At 38.6% G+C, this 24884-nt stretch overlaps 1 pseudogene; it reads right to left on the reverse strand.

Annotated features, from left to right (window-relative positions):
• Positions 1–3913: 3913 nt before the first annotated feature.
• Positions 3914–24515, reverse strand: LOC139472565 (uncharacterized; annotated as a pseudogene).
• Between the last annotated feature and the right edge of the window lie 369 nt (positions 24516–24884).

The following is a 24884-nucleotide window of genomic DNA, read 5'->3' on the forward strand; positions in this document are numbered from 1 at the left end:
CGTCTATATCAGTCCTCCCGTGTGAGAAAGGTAGAATGGATCTTCAGCAACCCATGCTTGTAAGAGACGACTGACAGATCCGGTTGTTAGCCTCGCTGACTTGGTGGATTGATATTCATGATATCACTGGATTGTCTGGTCCGAACTCGATCATTTACAGACCGCTGTCATATATTTGGAATATTGCTGAGTGCAGCATAAAACAACAAACAAACAATAAAGAAGTTCCAACGACATCCACAAATTTTCTTCCTTATGTGTATCACTTCTGATTGCCTTTCAAAGACTTAATAAATAGATCCTAACCGACTAGGCATACAGACACACGGGATGCTTTGAATAACAGATGTGTGATACAGAACAAGAGGAAGATTGCTGACATGACAAGACCTTAGTTTAGCTAAAGAGTAGAGACGTTGTTGACAAGTGATGAGAGAAAACGGCTCTTGATACCTAAAGAAGAATACAATAAAGATCTTAGAAGCCACAGACACTTCCAAGAAGTCCTCTAACCAATACTATTTTCTGAAGGAATACGAAATTATTCAGTGTGGTGACGTGCAGAAACTAGTCAGAATTGTCATATGATTTGTCAAATAGATATTTGTTTTATTTATAAACTCATAAATGTTGTTATATTGATACTAGAAAGAATAATACTTCTAAAAACCATGAATGAAACAGTTTCAGGGAATATGTCAAAAATACTTGTTGTTAAAGCAGGGAATATGTCAAAGATACTTGTTGTTAAAGATACTTGTTGTTAAAGCAGGGAATATGTCAAAGATACTTCTTGTTAAACCAGGGATATGTATAATACCTGCAATTTTAGGGATTATGAATATTCCCCGTGTGAATTAAATATATTCACTGAAAAGTTCAGGTATTAAACATATTTTCCGATTAGACATATTCCCTGTAACATATAAATTGTCAGTGCAATAGAATAACCAGGCCAGATTATCTGCCGAAACAAGGATAAGAAAATGGCCGTAAGTTATATGAATGGACCACTGAAATATTAGTTATTTCTCGTGAAGAAGGTAAGCATGTCCTACCCTGGCGGTTGCATCCGACATTCACACAATTTACATAAAAAAAGTAAGTATCTATTGCTTGACCCCACACAGCAGTACTCCCGCCAGACGACGGCGGCCTGCAAACAAACCAGACAATCAAGTGATTGATGAACCAGAAAATCAAGTGATTTTGTTGAAACTAATAAGAACGACATGTCAACTCTGTGCAGAGATCCTCTCCTTATAAGTATAGAACATGGAAATCATGTATGAAACTGGAACTCCTTCATGATATGAAGAACAGACGCAGGTGTTATTCGCAGTTACAGCCAGTTATTCATTACTGATACATTTCTTAAACCCTGAAACAATTGTAAAACATTCATTACACAAAATATAAACATATGCTGACATCAAATATTTCATTACATTTGATGATATATACAAAATGCTATATCTCCTAATTGATAAACTTAGATCTCATCAAGACTTAATTAACCCTAGATTATAAACCTACTTAACCCGCATATGTACTTATATATGTGTGTATAACATAAATAGAGTAAGATAGACGTGACATGATACACTTACTATCATGTGCACATACAATATACAATATATGAGAAATATATATAAATAGTAAAATATATAGTAAACCCACCAAGTGTGTGGACCTGGGTTCATCAGTCCAGACACAGACCTCTGCACGAGTAATACAGCTACATCTGCACCACAAATAAATAATATATACACACTGTGCAGACCAATCTGATAGCAGCAATATTACTACAAACCGATACATAGTGTTATTGCATAGTAACTTAACACATTTCTAAAATATAATAGTAAAACCCTCAAACATGCATACATCATACATTACACATTCATATATACCAATATGTTACCTAGCAACACATATGTTTCACATTCTTACTTTCATACTTCATACGTTCATACATCAGCTTCACAGTGATTGAAGATTTAGTTAAATAATATTTTAGGCCTAATCTTAGCGCTCACTGAATTATTCACATAACGCAAATAATAACACTTGTAATGCATACAGAAATACAACAAATTACTATGATCTGGCTAATATTTACAACATGACAAAAACAGCCAAATTATGAACAGCATAAACACAATATACCTACAAATCCTAGAAATACGTACAAACAATAAAATATCATCAAAAGACCAACCTTTAGAAGTGAATTCCAAAGTCCACAAATCAAACACCACAATTAGTCCAAATTGTGAATTCTAAAATGTCCAATATACGTGATACCTTCGTTCGACAGTAACATCAAATGTGATCTATACTGTAGTAAAAACTAAACCCTTTAAACTGGAGACAGTAAGCTAGAAAGTAAAACACAAAGGGCTTTGAGGGGCGCGCTTGGGCAGGCTATTGTGTGATAGTGCACTAGGTGATAGAGGCTGTGGCAAAGTACTCATGCAGTAAGCTGAAACAGAGAGCTGAAGTGTGAAGTATATAATGTTTAAAACATACTTGACTAAACATTTAATTCAGTAAAAATCTAAACTAATAAAACTCTGAAAATATATACAACTATCTGATCCTGTCACATCTGTCTGGAATGAGAAAAAGGTTGAGGAACAGTTAGAGGACCCGAAGAAGAACAAAAGTGCAATATATGTTATCATAGCCCAGGAAATGAAAATACACGGATTTGAAAAAAATGCAGCACATTGCAAAATACGAATGCATACTTTGAAGAGGACGTACTGGGATTGTAAAAAGAATCAGAGGATTAGTGGTAAAGGTAGAAAAGTTTGCCGACACTATCATTTGTTGAATGAAATACTTGGACAGAGACCGTCCACATCCCCCGTCAAGGTGGTAGAAAGTATGGGGAGAGCACAAAGTTTGGCAAGTGATGACACTCCAGACAACAGTGAGAGTGATGAAATGGAGGCTGCAGATACCCGTGATGACATGGCTGGTGGTACTACAGGAGGCGGGACTGAGTTTGATGTAAGTGACGAAATGAAGAAAAAAAGGATGCAGGAACGAAGAATGAGACAAATGACGAAGGAAGTAAGGAAGAAGGAAACAAACATGAACAGAAGAGCGAACAAAAGAAGAAAATTAAGAAAATAGAGAAAAGACAACGGAAGACAAAGCTGGAGGTCACTCTTGGTTTGATTATGAAATCTTACTCTGAAAACAACAATATATTTGAAGCATCTTTGATGTCACTTGAAGAAAAAAAGAGTGGATGCCGAACTTCAGAAAATAGAACTAGAAAAGAAGAAATTAGAGATTGAAGAAAGGCAGAAACGCAAGGAAAGAGACCACCAGTTTCGAATGATGCAAATGGTTCTTGGGTGGGTAAATCCTCCCTCATCTCAAACATCGTCTTCTATGTTTGGTCCATCAACGAGTTGGAATAACCCTACAATCCAGTATGCTGCCTGCTCTACCCCTGACCGGCGACAGTCAACAGACCCTTCTGATGCCTCTTGTGATGAATTGCCTCACTCCTTTTATCAACTTTGAAGAGTTGTGTTTGTGTTCCCGGATTTGAACAAAGAACTTGTTGTTTTTTTCATTTGTTAACTTCCTTAGCATAAGAGTGCAGATAAGTTAGGACTTTGTTTGTGTAGGCCCAGTCCGGCCAGAGAAGTCACCCATTGAAAGTTCTTTTACATTTTAAGTTTTGTTCTGAACCTTGCTATGAATGTCATGGTCATGACGAGACCGGCTGATTTTTTAAAGAAATAAAAATAAAGAAATTTTGACCTGAATATGTTTTATTACTATCTTCACAGAAAGGTACATGTTTACTAAACCCAGTTTTGATACATCAGTCAATGAAAACCTGCCGTAATTAATAGTTTGCTTTCAGTATGCCTTAAAATGTTCAAATTCAAAATCCTGTAAAGTACACTGAAATGTCATCTCTCGGTTGCTTTGCGCATGTCAGATCATCCTCTTGTGCATCATCATCATTTTCTTCATCCTCGGTGTCGTCAACATCCTCTACTTCATGTCCTATGTAGGTCTCACGGTGCATTTCACACAGGTTATGTAAAATCACACAAGTCGTCAACACATTGCTAGCAAACTCAACGCCAACATCCATGCGCTTCAAGAGACGACGCCATCTTCCCTTTAGGCGTCCAATTGTATTTTCAATTGTCATTCTGGCACGACTCAATCTGTAGTTAAAGGTTTTCTGTGAAATTGACAAGTTGGCAATGTGCGTGTACGGCTTCATAACACAGGGTTTGAGAGGATGTGCTGCATCTGCAACGATAACGACAGGCATGAACACCTGTTTATGTGGTAATTGCAGTGGTTTTGGGCAGCTCGGAAACAAGTCATTTGTCTCCCCTTTATAGTAGACTATAGAACTACCAAAGACTCTCGCGTCGTGAACCCTACCCAGCCACCCGACATTAATGTCTCTGATGATGTATTGGTGATCACACAAAGCCTGTAATATTATAGAGTAATACCCTTTTCTATTTAGGTAATCACCATGAGCTGTGGTAGGGGCTATGATTGGGATGTGTGTGCCGTCCAGAGCCCCAGCACAGTTTGGAAATCCCCAGGTTTGCTCAAAACCACTGATCACAAATTTCAGGTCTTCATCCTTCGGAAACTTTACATACTTCTCTAGCAGGTTCTCGGGGATAACGTTCAGATCTCATGTACACATTTGTGTACGGTGGACTTTGATACACCAAACAGGTTCCCAATCGTTCGAAACTCTGCAGAACTAGCTAGCCAGTAGACAGGAATGGCCAGCTTATGGTCCAACTCAATAGGGTCTGTGACATAAAACTCGTTAGTTGGCAGATAGTGTTTTATTTCCTCACAGAGAAAATAAAACGTTTCTTTTCCCATACAGAAATTCTTTACCCACAGTGTGTCGTCAGGAGACCCTTTCACAATCGTATTCCACCAGTACTGAGAGCGTGGATTCCTCCACACACTCCTCTCCCGACATAATCCCAGGACTAACCCCACACCCAGAAAGTAGGGAACATCTCTCCTGCGTTTTTGTAGGACAAGCCTCATCGATGACATTTTCTCAAATGACCAAAACTTCATGTGCGTAACAGGAAACTTTATTTACTCAGGCCTGACATACAACACGTGCGAACGCAATGTAAATATACTTTTACTTACGTGAGCAAATATACACAAGGAGTAAATATGCTTATGTGAGTAACATTTGGCCGTATAAACAGGGCTTAAATGTCAGATGTATGTTTATCACATTCAAATAATGCTATGCTATATACTCGTCTGCCATCTTGCGCAGCTGATGAAATCTTAGCTTGTTTCGCCTACATCATCCTATCGAAATGTGAAAACTAAATATAATGTAATATATAACTGAAAGTAAAGAAAATAGATTCAAGTACGAATTTAATAAAAGAATACATATAATAATTTAATGTATATGTGTTTCTTTGAAAGTTTCGGATAAAAACTGTGTTTCTCAATTACTAATGAAGACGTGTATAGCTTTGTAATTCTCTATTACTAATTAGTAACACTATGAAAATGTGCTTTGTATATTCACGACAATGTAACAGAGACAACCTGCTTTTCGATCTAAGTATGACTGAAGTCTTAGTTTCCTCAACATATGTGTATAAGGACAAGTCAGTGTCGTAAATGTGCAAACATAATTGTATAATTGCAATTGTGGGGATAGCGGCAATGATTTTCTAACACCCTATATGCAGGGCAATATGAAGAGTCTGTTGAGGAGGTAGCGACGATTATTTCATTGATAATGTAAAACACACAGAGATGTTTCTTTTATCTAACAATGTATAGTGTGGCCAGTAGGAGTCATACATATTTAAAATAATATATATATTGTGGAGGCAGCGACGATTATTTACACACTCACGCTATATACAAGCATGCAATAGGAAAATTCTGTACTTGTCCCTTTCCGCGACCACTGTTCGTCTCCAGTCAAATTGATAATTGAAAACAACCAGGAGTGTTTCTTTTATATAATACTGTATAGACTGACCAGTAAGAGACATACATAGTGAAAATAATGAATATATTACGACAGTTGTGGAGGTAGTGACGATTATTTACACACTCACGCTATATACAAGCAATAGGAAAAGTCTGCAGCTGTACCTTCCGCGACCAGTGTTCGTCTCCCGCTAAATGGATAATGGAAAACACACAGGGATGTTTTTTTTTATATAATACTGTGTAGACTGACCAGTAGGAGTGATACATAGTGAAAATAATAGATATATTACAACAGTTATGGGGGTAGCGACGATTACTAGTATTTACACACACGCTATACACAAGCAGTATGAAAAGTCTGTAGCTGTCCCTTTCCGCGACCAGTGTTCGTCTCCCGTCAAATTGATAATGGAATACACACAGGGTTGTTTCTTTTACATAATACTGTGTAGACTGACCAGTAAGAGACATACATAGTGAAAATAATAGATACATTACAACAGTTGTGGAGCCAGCGACGATTATTTACACACACGCTATGCACAACATTATTAAAAATAATAATTATAATTGAAGGGGTAATGGCAATGATTGTCACACACGCTATATTCAAGGCAATCTGAACAGTTTGTAGTTGTCTCTTTCCCAGACCAGTTTTCGTCCCCCGTTTAATGGAGGCGACTTACGGGATCGGGTGGTCAGGCTCGCTGACTTGGTTGATGCATTTCACCGATCCCAATTGAGGCGACTTACGGGATCGGGTGGTCAGGCTCGCTGACTTGGTTGATGCATGTCATTGGTCCCAATTGCGTGGATCGATGCTCATGATATCAATCACTAGATTGGCTGGTCCAGACTCGATTATTTACAAACCGCCGTCATATAGCTGGAATATTGCTGAGTGCGGCGATAAATCACAAACAATTAAACAAACATATGATATTGAAAATACACAAGGATGTTTCCTTTATATGATAATGTGCAGTGTGACATGACAGTGACGTAAATATAAAAACATATTTGTATTATAATAGTTGTGTGGTAGTGGGGTTGATGTTCCCACACCAGGCAACATGAACAGTCTGTAGTTGTCCCTTTCCCAGACCAATATAATTATTTGGTCACTGTGTTCGGTTCTTCGCTCAGGATGCTGTACGGGGTACCTTGACTTTACTGAGGGTTTATTGAGAATCACATGTGAAGTAAGGATAAGAATTTATGGATGAACAACTTCTTTATTACAATTAAGAGCGACTTTTCGGTGTCGGTTCTAACGCCGTTATCAAGCAAGTGATATACAGAGCGTGGTTGACAAGTATATACAATGTACAAGTAGGAAGCAATGTTTATACAGTAGAGTAGATATTGTTATACTGGAGTAGAGAAGCCTGTTATGTACACACAAGGGTAGTGATGACAATCGTCGGTGAAGTCGGCGACATAAACAAAGGATGAAGCCAGTAATATAAACAATAGGATTATGGCTGATTGGGGTCTTTGATTAGTTGATGGTACGCCGGGGGTATGTAATAGCCTTGGTCACGGTTGATTGACGGCTGGAGTCTTTTGATGTTGATGGCTTCTTGTAGTTTCCTGATTTTTGAAGGTATGTGCACCTCCGCACCGTCCGATAATCATATATTATGGAGTAATGCAGGATAAGTTTCAAATTTAGTAAGATTTAAATATTTTAACCACTTCCGGGGCCACGTGGCGTCTGTGGGGGTGTTTTAGCCGCACACACAATGGAACAGCTAGACCTCTCACAGCTTCGCCTTTCTATAAAAAAACCAGAAGTATATGCATAAAGGAATAATGCAGGATAAGTATTCAAATGTAGAAATATTTACACTTCACTAAATTTGTTGATAAAACATAACCCACATCAAACATCAAACACACACAACTCCTGCAAACTATGACCCTTAAGCCTGTTAACTTTTAAATCCATCCAAGTCTTTATTCACACTTATTATCCTTGTAATTCTTTATTATGTATATAATTCATTTTGGTATACAAGGGCCTATTTGGTCCCGAGTACCTTAGGTTGCTTCCGTGAGCTGACAAAAATGAGAATTGGATGTTCAGTCTCAGTCACTTGGCTTATCCATCAAGACTTTACATGAGGGCGTCATTCCCTTCCGTGCCATATACACTCTGGCACCACACAGAGTGGGCTGTGACCTAGTTCATGATGACCTCATGTCATGATAGAGGCGTGAATCATGCTTATAATGTTTAATATTGCTGACTGTGGCGTTAAAGAACATTCACTCAAAGGTGTGTTTGTGAAGCAAAGGTGGTATTTGTGCACATGCATTTTAAGGAAATAAAGCATAGTTTATTGTTTATGGGCTCTGTGTTCATGGTGTTATTTTCAGTAAATATGATGACAGTTCATTTGGTTTACACACACAAAGGGAGCTACCTCTGCTTGGTATATATACTACAATTGTTATAAAGATGAGATGAGATGAGATGAGATGAGATGAGAATATGCCATCTACGGGTCGCCGTACATCAAGAAGAGCTCGCAAAGGGAGATAATTCGTAGTGATCCTGCTAGTGCCTTGGAAAATATTCAGAAAAATACAACTATAACGGAGCCGTATTATTTCATGGTTAGTTGACTAATACACATTTATTTAAAAATGTAATTAATAATGATGAAAATAATAGCAGTTGGCTCCCAATATACTTCTAACATGCCCATCAACCATAAATTGTGTAGCGTCGTCTGCTATGTAACTACGGCCGCACCAGCAGAGAACATGTGTTATAAACACGACCGATAACCATAATCCTGTCTTTAATGAATTCATCCAACATTGTTACAATTATTAGAAACATAATTATGTGAAAAATTATATCGAAAAGTGGAAAATCAATAAAAACCTTGGACCCTCCTTGATAAAATAAAAAATGTATGGAAGCCCATGAGTGACATGATGCATAATCATTTGCGTAACGCGTACGTAATTTGCAATTCATTAAATTCATTACGTTTTACAACCAATCTTGACAATATTGATATCGGAACAAGTTACCTATTACTAAAACACCCGATATTGACATTTCTCGTCTTGAGTGCATTTGTTTAACTGTTTAAAGTCACAAAATTAACTCTTTTAACCGGCTTGTAACTTTTTTTGTCCGGGAAATTGGTGAAAAACGGAATCAGGAAAATTCAGCAATTGCAGATGTATTTACTTGAAATATATAGGAATTTAAACAACTTTACTCTTTTTTGGCACGATGCTGTAAGACATTTTTCTTCTTTCAGAATTACGGCTACCATTCTGGAACGGCATGATCTCAGACAACAGCGCCAGTGGATTCTGTCTCCGTTTCTTGACTTGAAACTGAATTTGTAGCAGGAGTAAAATGTTTGGAATACAGCGAGGCACTTGTGTGTTTATTCGCCGAAGGCCCGGGCTCGATTCCCCACATGGGTGCAATGCGTGAAGCCCATTTCTGGTGTCCCTCGGGGCAATCTCATTAAAATCAAATCTTTGTACTACCGCCAAACAAAGATCTGAGGACATCCCATTAGGGGTCGCCAGAATGACCTTTCATCCGACCAATCAGAGCGTCGCTTACCAGATCATGAAAGTGACAGTCGGAACGTGTTTTCTAATCATGCAACCACGAAATATTTGACACGGGGTATTCCGAACGACAGTTCCGTGTTTTATGATTATATCCATACAATCTAGGCCATCTATAAGCCATTCCAGAGTGTTCTTCTTATCAGTTATTTTTTTTAATCGAGAATACGTCAAAATATGTTTCGAAGCGTAGTCGCCAGTTTGAAACTAGTGTCGTAAAGCTCGAGAAAGCTGCCTTCTGATTGGCTAATGTCGATTTCTTGTCAGTCATTTCATTGGTCGGTCAAAATTGGAGAAAGGTCGTTCTGACGTGACCCGTAATTGGATGTCCTCAGATCTTTGTTTAGCGGTAGCGAGAACTAAGATCTGATTTTAATGAGATTGCTCTCGGGGGCACGGGTGGCCCAATCGTCTAAGGCGTCGCTGTGCAGAGTTGCGTCCCTTGGGCACCCCAGAAACCTATGATTGTGGGTTCGAATCCCGGTTCGCCCCGATTACGTTTCTAGGTTTGTCAGCACCATACCCGTGCTCGTGGGTTTCACCGAAGAGGTAAACGTCTAAGACCTGCATCACTTCGGGCTTTCCTTCCACATTAAGCTGACACACCGTGATATATAACTGGAATAATGTCAAAAGCGGCGTCAAACCCAACTTACTCACTCAGGTGTCCCCCGCCTTGATATAACTGGAATATTGCTAAAAGCGGCGTAAAACCACACTCACTCACTCACTTGAGCGTTTGCCATATTACAATAGTCTATGATTATCTTGTACTTATACTCAAATTGAATAGATTCGCTCACTTAAATAAATGAATCTATAGTCAGTATAGCCTGTGTTCACTCAGCGTATCAGCGACAGTAATAGATAACTGGCTGACATGAGTTTGGCCGGGGCCCCTTCTACCAGAATAGACTATAGTTGGCCAACTACCCATGCGTTATCAAGTTCCAGTTCTTTATGATATTAACATATTTATTTCCATAAAGTGGAGGGATTGGCAAACAAGCAAATTTTGCTTATCTGAATGCCTCTCCCAAACATGATACACATACAAATTACAATGTATTAAAGTGATATGAGCAATAGCATACATGATATAATTGACATTAAAGATGATTATTGTACTGTAAGTGTTTTATTGCTGGATTATCTTTCGAAACTACAGCTACGTTATATTATTTACATCTAGCACAACAACATCACAGTATCATATATACTTGCCGTAAAAGGCGACTGTGCTTGTCGTAAAAGGCGACTACAAACGGGATCGGGTGGTCAGACTCGCTGACTTGGTTGATGCATGTCATCGATCCCAATTGCGTGGATCGCTGCTCATGATGTCAATCACTAGATTGTCTGGTCCAGACTCGATTATTTACTGGCCGCCGTCATATAGCTGGAATATTGCTGTGTGCGGCATTATACAACAACAACAAAATTAACTTCTGAAATATGCAACCAATGTACTTACTTAACGAATGAGTGTTCAACTATCAGTAGTTGTGAATAAGCATCGGAGTTTATAAAAGTTGGGATTTATACGACAATAGTTTGGTAATAATTTTCTTTCAAATCTAAAACAAGTATACTGGAACATATGATATTCATTTCCCCTTGTACGCGAGTCACAATTCGGGCAGAGTCTCAATCAAAGGAACATTCTGCCACGACCCGTTTCTACGGATAAAATAGTATTACTTGTACGAAATTGTAAAACTTGTATTGAGGAACACTTGACCTATCAAAATCATCCATTGTCTTTGGAATTATATAAAAACGTCAAAGCTTGCATCCAAATAACATAAAATAGCAAATATTTTAGTCGGAGGCTTGGAAGCCTTGCTCATTGTTACCTCAGACTGTCACTGGCTACAATTATTAATGGCTATGTATGACTGCCCCCCCCCCCCCCCCCCCCAACACACACACACACAATTAGGTGATTTTTTCCACAGTTAGTAAAAGTTCTTAAAATGATTTATGAAGTGTGATTATCTTACATTTGAATATAATATGTATAACTTCATTACAATATTTGAAAATCTATGGCAACATTTAACTTCTCGGCCACTCTTCATATGTCCTCTATTTGACCTTGAACTATCATAATAAATTAAATTGTCGCTGTGATATTTTTTATAAAGTAAATAAAAGTTGTATACACAGATTGTTCTTTAATTCAGTTATATTAGAAAGAAAACTATAATAAATTTGAATCTCTTCCTTCCTACAAATATCCAAGAATACGGAGGAAATGTACTTCGTGTTCGACACACTGGCGGTCACATAACCTACATAAACGGTTATGTATAGTGGTGTCTTTTGACGGGAGTTTCGGTCTCGGTCTAGCGGTTGTAGTCACGGTCCAAATAGCGTAAACGACTGGACTGAGTGAACGATGTCATGGCCTTGTGTTGATACAATCGGTGTCACCCTCGGTGACATCACATCATTGATTGAATAGTTTGGGCGATAAAAAATAAATACCAATCTATTAACGTTGTTGTTTCAAGTTGAGCGGATTACCTAAGAAAACTCAACAGAGTTCATCACGGGATTACTGTACTACGTGTCACTTTATCATTATATCTGCGTAGACCAATCAACTCCGGGAAAAAATACAAATGCCAGTTCAGTGAACATGTGGTGGTGCTACAGCAACGTACGTTGTGTTATCTTCAGGATATGAATCATGGATTTATAATTTGATGGATAGAACGAACCCATGAGGTATGTGAAACTTAAGTGATGGTTTAATGTTTGTTTTAGGATGTAAAAACGAACGTTTTTACGTGTTTACGGAAGTTGTCGAATGTAAAACACACTTCGTTATTTACGGTCGAAGCGAGAGGAAAAAAGGCCGCCATTTTTTGTACCCAACCGAACGCTGTGGAATGTTTTAAGTGAAAAAGGGGGGGTGAAGCCCCCTTTTTTACAAAATCTAAGAGAAAAGACGGGGGATAGGGGTGGGGGTGGGGGGTGGGTGGGTTTTTTTTTTAACCTTTTCAAACGGTAAGTTCATTCATGAATGCATGTTATGAAAATTCATAGGTTGGTTGGTTTGTTATTTAACGCCGCACTCAGCGATACTCTAGCTATATATATAGTAAATAATCGAGTCTGGACCAATTGGGATCGATGACATGTATCAACATGCCTTTTACGACAAGCATAGTCGCCTTTTACGGCAAGCATGGGTTGCTGAAGACCTATTCGACCCCGGAATCGAAAATTCATAGAATGTTTCAGAATGTTTCATAACTCACTCAATTAAAGAGATCTGCTGACGCGTCGAAAGCATTGGATTCTGCCTCTTCATCAAACAGTTCTGCCGAACCATCCAGTTCATTAATATATATTTTTTCTCTGATATCGGCTATATACTATAAACACGACTGATGAACTTAAGAAACTGAATAAAAGGATCAACTGAACAACTTAAATATTTTTTTTCTGATAATGTACTCAACAGAATAACTATCATACAGTCCTTTATTCGTTCCGTACCTAGGCAAAGATGCCTTCACCGCTCTCCAAGTTGACTCTATTTTATTTGTTCATGCCCCTGTTTCTGAATTTACACATTCTACACTGTGGTTAACTTTTTTATGTGTGTGCCCCATCCCCTCCAAAGATTCCAAACAGTCATAAGCTTTCCAACAGTCCGAATGAATGATTGATCCCGGTTTAATAAATCTTTCAATAATAATTGGGATCAATGTTTCGCAATTTCTTTTCTCAACAGCAGTGATGAACATCTTGCTAGAATTCTTTTCAATCCCACCAAACACCCAAACACCACCCACTCTCCTCCCCCTGTGAAACTTCCTTTTCCCAAATTTAGATTCATCAATTTCCACTTCTTCCCCAGGTCCCCCAATAGCCTCATTCTCTCCTTCCAAAATTTCCAAACAAACCTATCTGCAAAAATTGTACCAATCAACCAAAGTGTGATCAGAACCAAGTTTCAAATGAACTTTACCAAAATCTTCTTTAGACCTGTAAACCCAATAAAATGTAATTTTCAAATGTCAGGAATGGACAAATTAGAATGATAAAACCAAGAAGAACGCTTCACAGAAATCTTGTGATGACAACTCTTATTACTACACCTCCACACATGCCCCTCACTCCTACGGCTGTCCCTCCTCCCCCTCACTCCTACTGCTGTCCCTCCTCCTGCTAATCACACCATTCTCACACTTACAGCAAGGCCCTCCAAACTTTGCACAAAAATGCCTCCTAACGAATTTCGGCGCGCTAGCGCATGCGCACTTATATATATAAATTTCACGGATCGAGTTACTTCGGCATGAGGAGCATCATCGGACAAGTGAGACTTTGCCAAAATACATTGCTACCGGGCAATGAAAAAACGACAAGAAACTACTTTGATCACTTTAAAATATTTTTGACCATTACCAGGGTTTTTTACACGATCGTTGTCATCCAGATTCCAGATAAGGCAAGACGAGCACAACGAAGAAAAACATTGCTGAAATCACCGATTGCCGTATATATTGTGAGAAATGCTATTTATAAACAGCAGATATACCGTACACCACAGGATAACGATTGGTGCCCCAACACATATTATGTTTCTTGTTCATTTACACTGCTCATATGCATCACGACAAAAGTATTTCGTTCTCGTCCAGAGATCTTGAACTATAATTTGTGTGTTGGATAATTCGTGGAAATTCCACGGTATCATTTTATGAAGGTGTGAAGACGACATGGCAGGTAGGTTTTGAAACCAAAGATGTACGCGTTTGTTGAAAAGTCTTGGAATCGTTTGGTAGATATTTATATTACCATTAAAACTTACGTCCTTGTTGTCAAAGGGCCGAGGTGGGTGGGTGTTTACATGACGTCACCCGTTTACGCATTAACCAATGAAATGTATGTGTAATCATGACGTCATATTGAGCTGTCAGATCACTTGTATAAGCTCCGCCCACTAGAGTGCGGTAGTTACTACCGCAGATGGGGTTTTAAGGGGCACTGCTCTAACGGACTGGTTGTTGCCTTTGTTATTGTTTCAACCCCGTGAGTACCCGGATGATACGCAACGCAACTGAGCGTGACCAGAGACTGGGGTACCGTCTGAAAGGACAGCTAAATAAACATGGAGGCTGGAGGCAATATTTGTTTTACGCATTTTTGAACACTGATTGGTTAACCGTGATCTATAAATATTTCGACAAAGGGCGCAGGTTAATTAATTTCTTCAGGCTAAACAAACAGACAAAAAGAACGGCGGAGCTCATCGGATGTCGTCATTTGGAAATATCCCAGATGGTTATAACTTCTTTGAGTGGCATTTAGAAGTTACAATGGTAACAAAATTGTTATGGATGAGCAACTTCTTAATTCTTCCCCGCCCTGAAGGCGGGGAAGTATACGGGAAACGTTAAATTTGTAGCATGTGTGTCGACATGTTGGTTTATTTGAAATTTCAAGCCACGCATTTACGGAAACAAAACATACAAATCATGTGCGTGGAATGTTGATGTTATTCTTTTCCAGCAATAAGAGATACTTCAAAATCGTCTTTATGTAGTTAATTGATGCATCTGACCGTTTCTGGTCATTAGCTGACATTATTAAACCATTCATGTGTAATCCGATGTCCTTTTTTCCTAAAGGACTAATTTTCTGATTTTCACGGTGCATACAAAAGAAGAACTGTACTCCGGAGATCGTAAATAACAGCATAATATAAAATATGTTCTGAATATGCTTATTCATGAACAACGACGACATCTCAATTTAAATGTAATATGGCTGAATTCCACATTCTACATACCACACTTTTGATTGCTTGGATGCTCATGTTCACTGGAAATATTTGGAATAGTTATATTCCGTATTTTGAATTAAGCCAGCCTCCTGTGTTTTTTCCCCTAATAATTGCACCGCACATAACCACATGTGAAACGTTTGGTAGCTAAGTCAAAGCAAAATCGGAGAAGTCTGTCGGCGAATTTGCATCAAGGCTGTAGTATTTTTCAACCGTTTAATGGAATTCAATGTACAGCCGTAGCTCTGGTCGCTATCATATATTTTGTGTCCCATGGCTCAAATCTATTTGCGTCTGTACCGTGTTCCACTGACCTCTTTAATCGGTTGGATGAAGGCACAACTTTCTACAGTCACATAGTTAACACCGAGGGCTATGAGGGGTATCTAGGTCATAATCAGTTTTATGGCCCCGTCACAGGTGCTCCAAATATTGAAGCAGGGAAAACAAATTTCATAGAATCATTTCAACAAGCAATATTGATATCCCAGGCACTTTTGGTAACTTTTAATGATGTCTCTATTGCAATTTTTACGGATTTTGATTCGTATGCATTATTTGACTCTCATCAGCGGAATGGTTTGGGTCCGACTGATCCGAATGGACAAGCAGATTTACTTCTGTTTAGTAGTATTGATGAATTGTTATGTTACATCTTAACAGTATATCAGGCGACTATATGCTTGTCGTAAGAGGCGACTAACGGGATCCGGTGGTCAGGCTTTGGTTGATGCATGGCACCGATCCCAATTGCGTGGATCGATGCTCATGATATTAATCACTGGATTGTCTGGTCCAGACTCGATTATTTACAGAACGCCGTCATATAGCTGAAATATTGCTGAGTGCGGCGTTAAACGACAAACCAATCAATCATCATCATATGAACTCAAACCAGTAATTGTTACAAGTAAACCACATTCCACAACAGTTGCTGACACTGGATAAAAACAGTACATAGAAAAAGACCAACTCATCATGATCACAATTACTATTCTTTGAAAGAAAGAAATACAAAAAAGAAATTGACCAAAATACGTAAATCAAGAGTCCCGGTATTGAATATTCTCCAAGTACGTGATAATATTTGAGTATGTGCATCTGTGGTTGTGACAAAAAGACCTTATCTAGTATGACTTTTTTGCCATATGGAGCCCTTAGTATTTTCATTTACATTTTTATAACCAAATGCCAAGTGTAAAAAGGATGTGATCTATTATTTGAGTATGTGCATCTGGCAATGTTGTTGGCAGTTTGGATACTATTTCAAAATGTTTACATTTGTGCCAGAAATTGCTTCCATTTCCTTCGATCTATTTTTTAAATAACCCCATGGATGCTTGCCGTAAGAGGCTACGAACAGGACTGGGTAGTCAGGCTCGCCGATTTGGTCGATGCATAACATCGTATTCCAATTGCGTAGTTCGATGCTCTTGGTGTCAACAGAGACCATATAATATATCTATTATATGGTCTCTGGTGTCAATCACTGGATTATCTGGTCCAGACTCACGCCGTTATATGGCTTGAATACTGTTGAGTGCGGCGTTAAACAAGAAACTATTTTTGAATAGACCTACCCTATGCACATGTATCAACTGTATTGCCCAATACTCAAAATAAATAATATTTTTTTCAACATCTGCATCAATGTTTTCTTGTTACAATTGGGCGACGTTTCGGTGTAGATTCTAACACCGTTATCAAGCAAGTGATGTACAAACTAGGTATGAGCATGATATATATACATAACAATAGATAGATGTTTATATAACAGATAAGGTTGGAGTACACTGATTGATAGGTAGTTATGATAAACAAGTTTATACAAGAGATAGGGTTGATGTACAGTGATTGATGCTCTACCATACGCTCAATTACCGCGCTATAGTGCCACCGCTGTCTCGTTATACCGTTACCGTGCCTCACGCTCTGGTGACTCTCGCTTCACGATCCAACACCCGTTTTCGGTCTTAGGGAAACTTGCACATCTTTACAATCAAACACCCCTTTTCGGCCATTAGGGTTAGCTTGCTTTGGGCAAGGGTTAGCCATAAATTCTTACCTTTTCAAGCGTTAATCCGGTTAATCCCACTGGTCGGTCATGTTGACATAAACAATTGCGGGTGTGGAAAAGATGAATGGGAGAGCGGACCGTGGCGTCACACGTATTTCATTGTTTACTGAATTACGCATGCATGTCAATGGAGATTCTAATGACCAGTTAAACGAGCACTGATTACATGTGATAGCGCCTGTGGTCCAGCGGTAGAGCGTCGCATTAATTAGCAGAGCCGGTGAGCCGGCGAAGCGCTTTCGAGCCTAGAACGCTGCTAATTATAATGGTCAACGGTGCCCTGCATGGAACTATGGCCTGTCCGGATTTTACTGCACTACGCCGTTCCGTTAGTGAGTGAGTGAGTGAGTATGGTTTTACGCCGCTTTTAGCAATATTCCAGCAATATCACGGCGGGGGACACCAGAAATGGGCTTCACACATTGTACCCATGTCGGGAATCGAACCCGGGTCTTCGGCGTGACGAGCGAACGCTTTAACCACTAGGCTACCCGACCGCCCCCGTTCCGTTAGTAAATGGCTGACTGCCGAACCTAGCTCTCTCTCACTCTCTTGCTTTGATGTGGGCTTTACACCCCCACAAGCTATTGAAACATGGTGGCAGCGGAAAACAACTATTTTAGTCACTTAGTGGTTTGTGTTTAACCCTACTTTTCATTGACAAATGACTGTGCCGAACTAACTCCGGCGGTTTACCGTGTATAGAAAAAAACACGTGGATCGAGTGTGTTGCATATTCAAGGATCAAGTGGTAAATACTGATTGAATCTGACTGGATTATTGACATAAACTGTTATCTTTATCTTACTTGAAACATTTAAATTCAAGTCAATAAAATGAATTCTAACTCTGACATTTGAAAATGTCATCTGACGAATCTACGGAAGCTCAGTCTAGTCAAAACATGGCGACTACTGTCAATGATGCGAGTCATATTAGACCGCCTGAACCTTTGAAATTAGGGGATGATCCTGTTAAAACTGGACATTATGGAAAAAACGTGGGGTCATTACTGTGTAATCAAAGGTAAGAGTGATGAAACTTGTAATATGAAAATCTTCAGATCTTACTCAATTTCTACTATGAGAGTAGAAGGACTACAAATCTACAACTCATGTGATCCTTCAGAAACTGACTCTGTAAAGAACATTATTGAGAAGATTGATTCAAACATTCTTGGAGAAAGCAATGAGACTTTTGAAAGATACAAGTTTAATACTAGAACTCAGCAACCAAATGAGAATGTTGATACAGTAAAGTACGGTTATAACAAACTCAAAGGGACTACTAATTTCTGTTCGTTATAACCGTAGTTCGTTATAAGCATATACACAGTATAACTACAGCAAATAGTCGGGACAAAAAAGTAAGTTCGTTATATCCGTCAGTTCGTTATAAGCGTGTTCGTTATAACCGTAGTTTACTGTACTTATGTAGCAGCTATTAAGCAGCTTATGAAAACTTGCAACTTTTGTAATTGCCTTAGAGATCGACTCTTACTAGGGACAGAATGTGTTCTGGGCATATCTGATGCATATCGTAAACGCTTACTTCAGGAGCGCAACCTGACACTTGCAAAATGCATAGACATTTGTCGAAGTCATGAAAACACAGCATCTCAGTTGAAAGTAATAACAGCAGCACAATCTGGTGGAGTAAACAAAGTCACAAGACAAACACCACACACGTCAACATATCACAGAGAAAGCAAACAACATAATAACCCCAAACCTGCTTACAGAGGTACACACAACAGTCAAAGGTCGAATACTTACCACGGACAACAGCCACGACTGAACACCTGCAAGTTTTGTTGTAGGGAACATGTATTTTGCAAAGAACTTTGTCCAATGTGGGGAAAGACCTGTAAGTTATGCAAGAGACAACTCCACTTTGACATATGTTGCACATTCAGCCAGAAACCTGTTCATGGGGTACAAGTCCAAGATGATTGCTCTTACAATACAGATGTATCAGAAGATGGCTATGTATTTACTCTCTCAGAAATACAGACAGTTGTTAACAAAGTTAACACACCAACCAGCTAGCACACCTACATCGGGCCGACGTTGGCTTTGCATCGGCAACCGCCGGCAATATCGGGCCAATGCTGGTGATTGGCACTGACACTATTGAACCTGATATATGATTTGATCTTGTTATGATAACATAAAAGGAAAAACACATTTGTCGATTACAATGTGACAAATAATAGATCAAGTTTATTTACGAATAATACAATAATGCTATTCGAACTCAAAATATTAGCTTTATTTTTAATTTTAAAATTAAATAGATCAAGCACATTCACTGACCATTTTGGCTGCACATATACAACAGACAGAGAAGATACAGACGGGATTCGTCACATATAACAATTCATTCAGCAAAATACAAGATGTTGGCAGAAGTTTGGAATATCGCGAGCGGTTATGTTTCACAACATGTTTCAAGGGAAGCTACTCTTGTTATAGAGGGTGCTGTTACTCACGCGCGTCTTTTCAAGCAGACGACGAAAGGATGATGCGTGGAGGGCTGAGGGAAAACCTATTTTGCGGTAAGTGTTTACTTCATTACTGTATTTACGAGGGGTTTATTTCATTTTCAAACCTTACAATTGAAATGAGATACAGTGTTCATTCATAAGTGTCAACGTGAGTAGAGAAATCTAGGCCTATGTGTTTTGGAAGTTCGAGAAATACACTCCTGTCAATTCTACGTCAGTGACCAAATCCGTTGAATATGTCGTGACACTGCATCCTCACTAGATTCTCTATTTATATTTTTAAACACCATATACATATTTCTAGCAAAACGCGGGGACAAGGGCAAATACAAAACATGACAAGATATGATTTATTTCCATGTAGATTCAGCGATGTTCAACCAACGAGTCGCAATCTCGGGGTGAGAGTATTACAGCGGCAAGAAAATGAATAGCCACACAATTACTTACATTAGTATTTTTGAATGCACATTGCTTTACATGTCATTGTTACAGGCGTATTTGTTAAGTGTGGGGATGGATCAGGTTAGGAAATTGATTACAAACTCGAATTTACAAGTCAATTTTGTGATTGCTGTCAGCGCAAAAAGCAGTGAACATGAAATTCATAACGAGGCTTTCGGAAACTTTCAGCATTGCGTGTGCATGTCATGCGATCCAGCTAATGTTCCTACTGATTGATGAACGGAGCTACACTGCCGAGTTCGGTTTTCGATCACCAAAATGTTGAAATAAAAAAAAAAATGATGTTTTTTAATGTCATAGTTACAATGTACTTGCGAATTTTGAACATTTTCAGGATAATGGGCGAAATGAAAGGACAGCTCTTTTAGTAAACGGATCACTGCGTATTACAGGTGTTGGCAATTTTATCAAGATCTACTTGGATACCTTACTTAGACCTAGGCCTATATATCGATCAGAAATCTTATACCGATGTATCGTATCTGTATCGATCGATTAAGGTTTTGAGATATGGCTATTTCAGAATGGAGTTTTAGGGGGTGGTGGGGTGGGGTGGGGGGTGGTATGTGGTATGGTACTCTAGTTAAGTAGTTTATGATGTACATTTGTGATGAAATACTGAATTAAATTTTTTTTAAATGTACTATTTCAAAGGTATGATGCTAAATATATAATCCAAGACAATTTAGAATGTCATTCTTTTAATCAAAATTCAAATTAATGGTAAAACTTTGATGAAGATACTTCAGTACAGATTTTTCAGGACATTATCCATTGAAGAAAAACACCCAAGTTTCAGGTTTCAAATTTGATTTATTCTAACTAAAGATATATTATTTCAGTTTATTATTATCCCTTTTCCTATGTTTACAAGCAATGAAACTGTGCATAAAATTACTTGTCCCCAATACTTTCCTGCTATTTTTTGCATACAAGTGCTTGTAATATGTACATACCTTTGTATCTGATCTGTTAATGATAAACGTTTATTTGCAGTATTGGTTTACCATGATGTAATCTACATATATTTTGGTATCATATAATAAATGAAATCTGTTTTGTGGAAACTAGACTTCACAGGATCTGTTCAATATTATGTCAATATGGGGATTTTCTCACTGCTTTTCAATGGATGGGGCTATGGCTTATTAAGTGAAACTACTTTCTCTGGGGAATTATTTCTGCTACATGGCTCCAGATAAGGACTGTATGTACAAGTGCAAATATACGAGATAAGATGTATGAATTAATGAAAGGACCTGATATCTGTGTATGGCCAAAGCTTTATTTAAATGTTACTTTTATGTTTTGAGCAATATTCCCCTCAACCTCTTGACATCATCACCATAATAGCTAAGTGCTCACTGCTGCTACACAAACTTGATATATAATATTCTTATATTTCTATTTAAGAAAACCAGATGTTCAGCCATTGCCTATTGGCAAACATGGATGAGCTGAATGAACTCTTAGCAGCTTTTCCAAAATCAAGCAACTGAGAGAGCACTGGTGAGTGGATTAAATTTCTTTAGATGTATAAGTATGGGAAATTTACTCCAATTTTGATTCATATAGAAGATCCGGGTTAGAAAATATCTTCAGCAACCCATGCTTGCCGTAAAAGGCAACTATGCTTGTCGTATGAGGCGACTAATGGGATCGGGTGGTCAGGCTCGCTGACTTGGTTGATGCATGTCATCGATCCCAATTGCATGGATTGATGCTCATGATGTTAATCACTGGATTGTCTTGTCCAGGCTCGATTATTTACAGACCGCCGTCTTAAAGCTGGAATATTGCTGAGTGATACATGTTTATGCTTGAAATATTTATAAGCATATATTTAATATCATGTTTGCCCTATCAAGGGCCCCTGACACTTACTAGTTACTATGGTAATCTTCCAAATGAAATTTCATGCTGACTTACTTTTGATGGACATACAAGAGAGATTGCACACCAAAAATTGTTCTCCAGCAAGATTGGAGGAAGGGGGGTTATGTGGTTATTGGGGATGTTTATTGGGCTAAATTAATAGGGTGATATGTCAGTTATAAAATCTTTTTTAATTGACATAAGGAACAGATTAGGGACCCAACATACAATATTGGGAGTTGTTATGTTATTTGCGTATATAATTACACATAATTCAATTTACTCTTTTACACATATTATTAACTCATCAATTTACTTACTGGGATTCCGATAATTCTATGTTGGGGCCTTCTGCTTTTAGCCCCTAAATTTGGAAAAAGACCCCCATTTTCAAATACAATGGGGCATTTAAACATTGTGCTGTATGGGCAAGTGCGGGTGTACCTAGGGAATATATGAAATTGTCACATAAAGGGCACATGGCAGAAAATTCCTTGAGTGCACCAAGTATTTATTAACAGGTGTCAAGACTTAAAATAATTTATACACACATATGTAAGGTGGTGCATGTGAACAGGGTATTACTTATTCTATTATTCCATTATCTTATCAATAACTTGTTTTGACACACTTGTGAAGTCCATTACTTGTAATTGTGAGAGTGCATGCAATGACTTATAATATGCACGTGCACACTGACATTTTTTGCTATCATTTGTAAACAGAAGCTGAGGAGGAAGCCTGCAGCTGGGCTCTTACAAGCCACTTTCAAGTGCATGGTGACCTGTGTAAAAGAATGGCTTCGAGTTCCAGGAGCAAGGCTTAGAAATGGCATAAGGAAAACACGTACTTAAAAACAGAGGTGTAGATAGAAAATCTGCAAACAAAAGTGCTGAATTGCAACAGAACAAAGAAATCCAAAAAGTTGGTGTTGACAACATATTTTTCACAGGGTTATGACCCTTGTTTTTGAACTTGGTACATATACTGCCAGGTTCTCTTGGACACTACTGAAGTTAATTAATGAAAGTTTCCGTGCTCATCTAAGGTACAAACTCCAGAAGATGGTTATAAGAACTTATTTTGTATGGAGTTATGGCCTTTGCTTCATGCTTTTTTAACTTGATGAAATAAAGGGGGGGAAAGTTTGTCTCGCAAACTAATTTGAAGCCACATAAATGAAATTTTGCAGGCCAATATGAGGGGTATATGTTTAGACTGTGTTTTAAAACAGGTTTTGAGAATATATGTTTCACATCCTCCTTGTTGCAGGTAGTAACACTGTTTTCTTGTAAATAATAATTAATTAATGATAAAGTTTATTATTCTATTTTGCTCTTTGTGTTTATTTATAAGTATTAACTACACATGTATTAGGGTACATAAAAAATAGTACTGTAACTTGTGTAAGCATTTCGATTGTTTTGTACAGCTAGAAGTATTTATACATGTATTACTTACATTTGGTTTTCAAAGTACATGTATTAACTATGATAAAACATTATTATCTTTTTAAAAATTCAGTATTTTTTAGTTTTACCTTTTATCTTTGTAACTTTAACGTCACGGCTAGCTGCAGCTTTTAGAAATGTTTAGTTTTATGTACCCTAACACTACACTTGGAAAAGTTCTATTGTGGCATCATTTACATGAAATATTAAGATGAGATGTTGTCAGTTATGACGTCTGATGATATCAGCCTATTAAAGAAAATGGCAGATGCTGCGTTGATAATTATTGTCTACGTTGGGCCAATGTCCATCCGATGGTGATTCCATTACAGTTGCCTATTTCTGGCCGAAGGCTGGCCAGATAACTATTTACGACGTTGGGCCGATGTCGATCCGATGTCGACGATGAGCAAAACTTCATCGGACCGACAATGTTTGCCGACGCTGGGACAATGCTGGGCCGGTACATTGCCAATGCAGGGCCGATGATGTTTGCTGACGTTGGGCCGATGTCGATCCGATGAGCAAAATTTCATCGGCCCAACGATGTTTGCCGACGCTGGGCCGATGCTGGGCCGCTGCTGGGCCGGTGCAGGGCCGATGACGTTTGCCGACGTTGGGCCGATGTCGATCCGATGAGCAAAACTTCATCGGCCCGATGCAGTTTGCCGACGTTGGGCCGATGGTGTAGCCGACATTGGGCCGATGCAGGGCCGATGATGGCATGCTACCAGGGTGCATGCATGCATGCATGCAGATACAGATCTTATCTTAGCGAATATGATTGTTGATGACAAGAAAACAGTGACATTCGACCGGCTTGTCAAGCTTGGTGTACTGATACCTGTTACTGAGCCCACAGAGTGGTGTTCCCAAATATCAGTCCAGGTGAAGAAAACTGGTCAATTGAGGGTATGTGTTGACCCCAAATCTCTTAATGCAGCTCTCCAACAGGAAAGATACCCGTTACCGACTGTAGAAGATGCACTGCCAGAGATTGCTAAAGCCAGAGTGTAAAGCAAAGTTGATCTAACCCATGGTTACTGGCACTGCATACTGGATGAAGAGAGCAGTTACCTTACCACGGTTATAACA

This window comes from Haliotis cracherodii, unplaced genomic scaffold (genome assembly GCF_022045235.1).
Source record: "Haliotis cracherodii isolate W230 unplaced genomic scaffold, xgHalCrac1.p SCAF_24, whole genome shotgun sequence".
Classification (NCBI taxonomy): Eukaryota; Metazoa; Mollusca; class Gastropoda; order Lepetellida; family Haliotidae; genus Haliotis; species Haliotis cracherodii.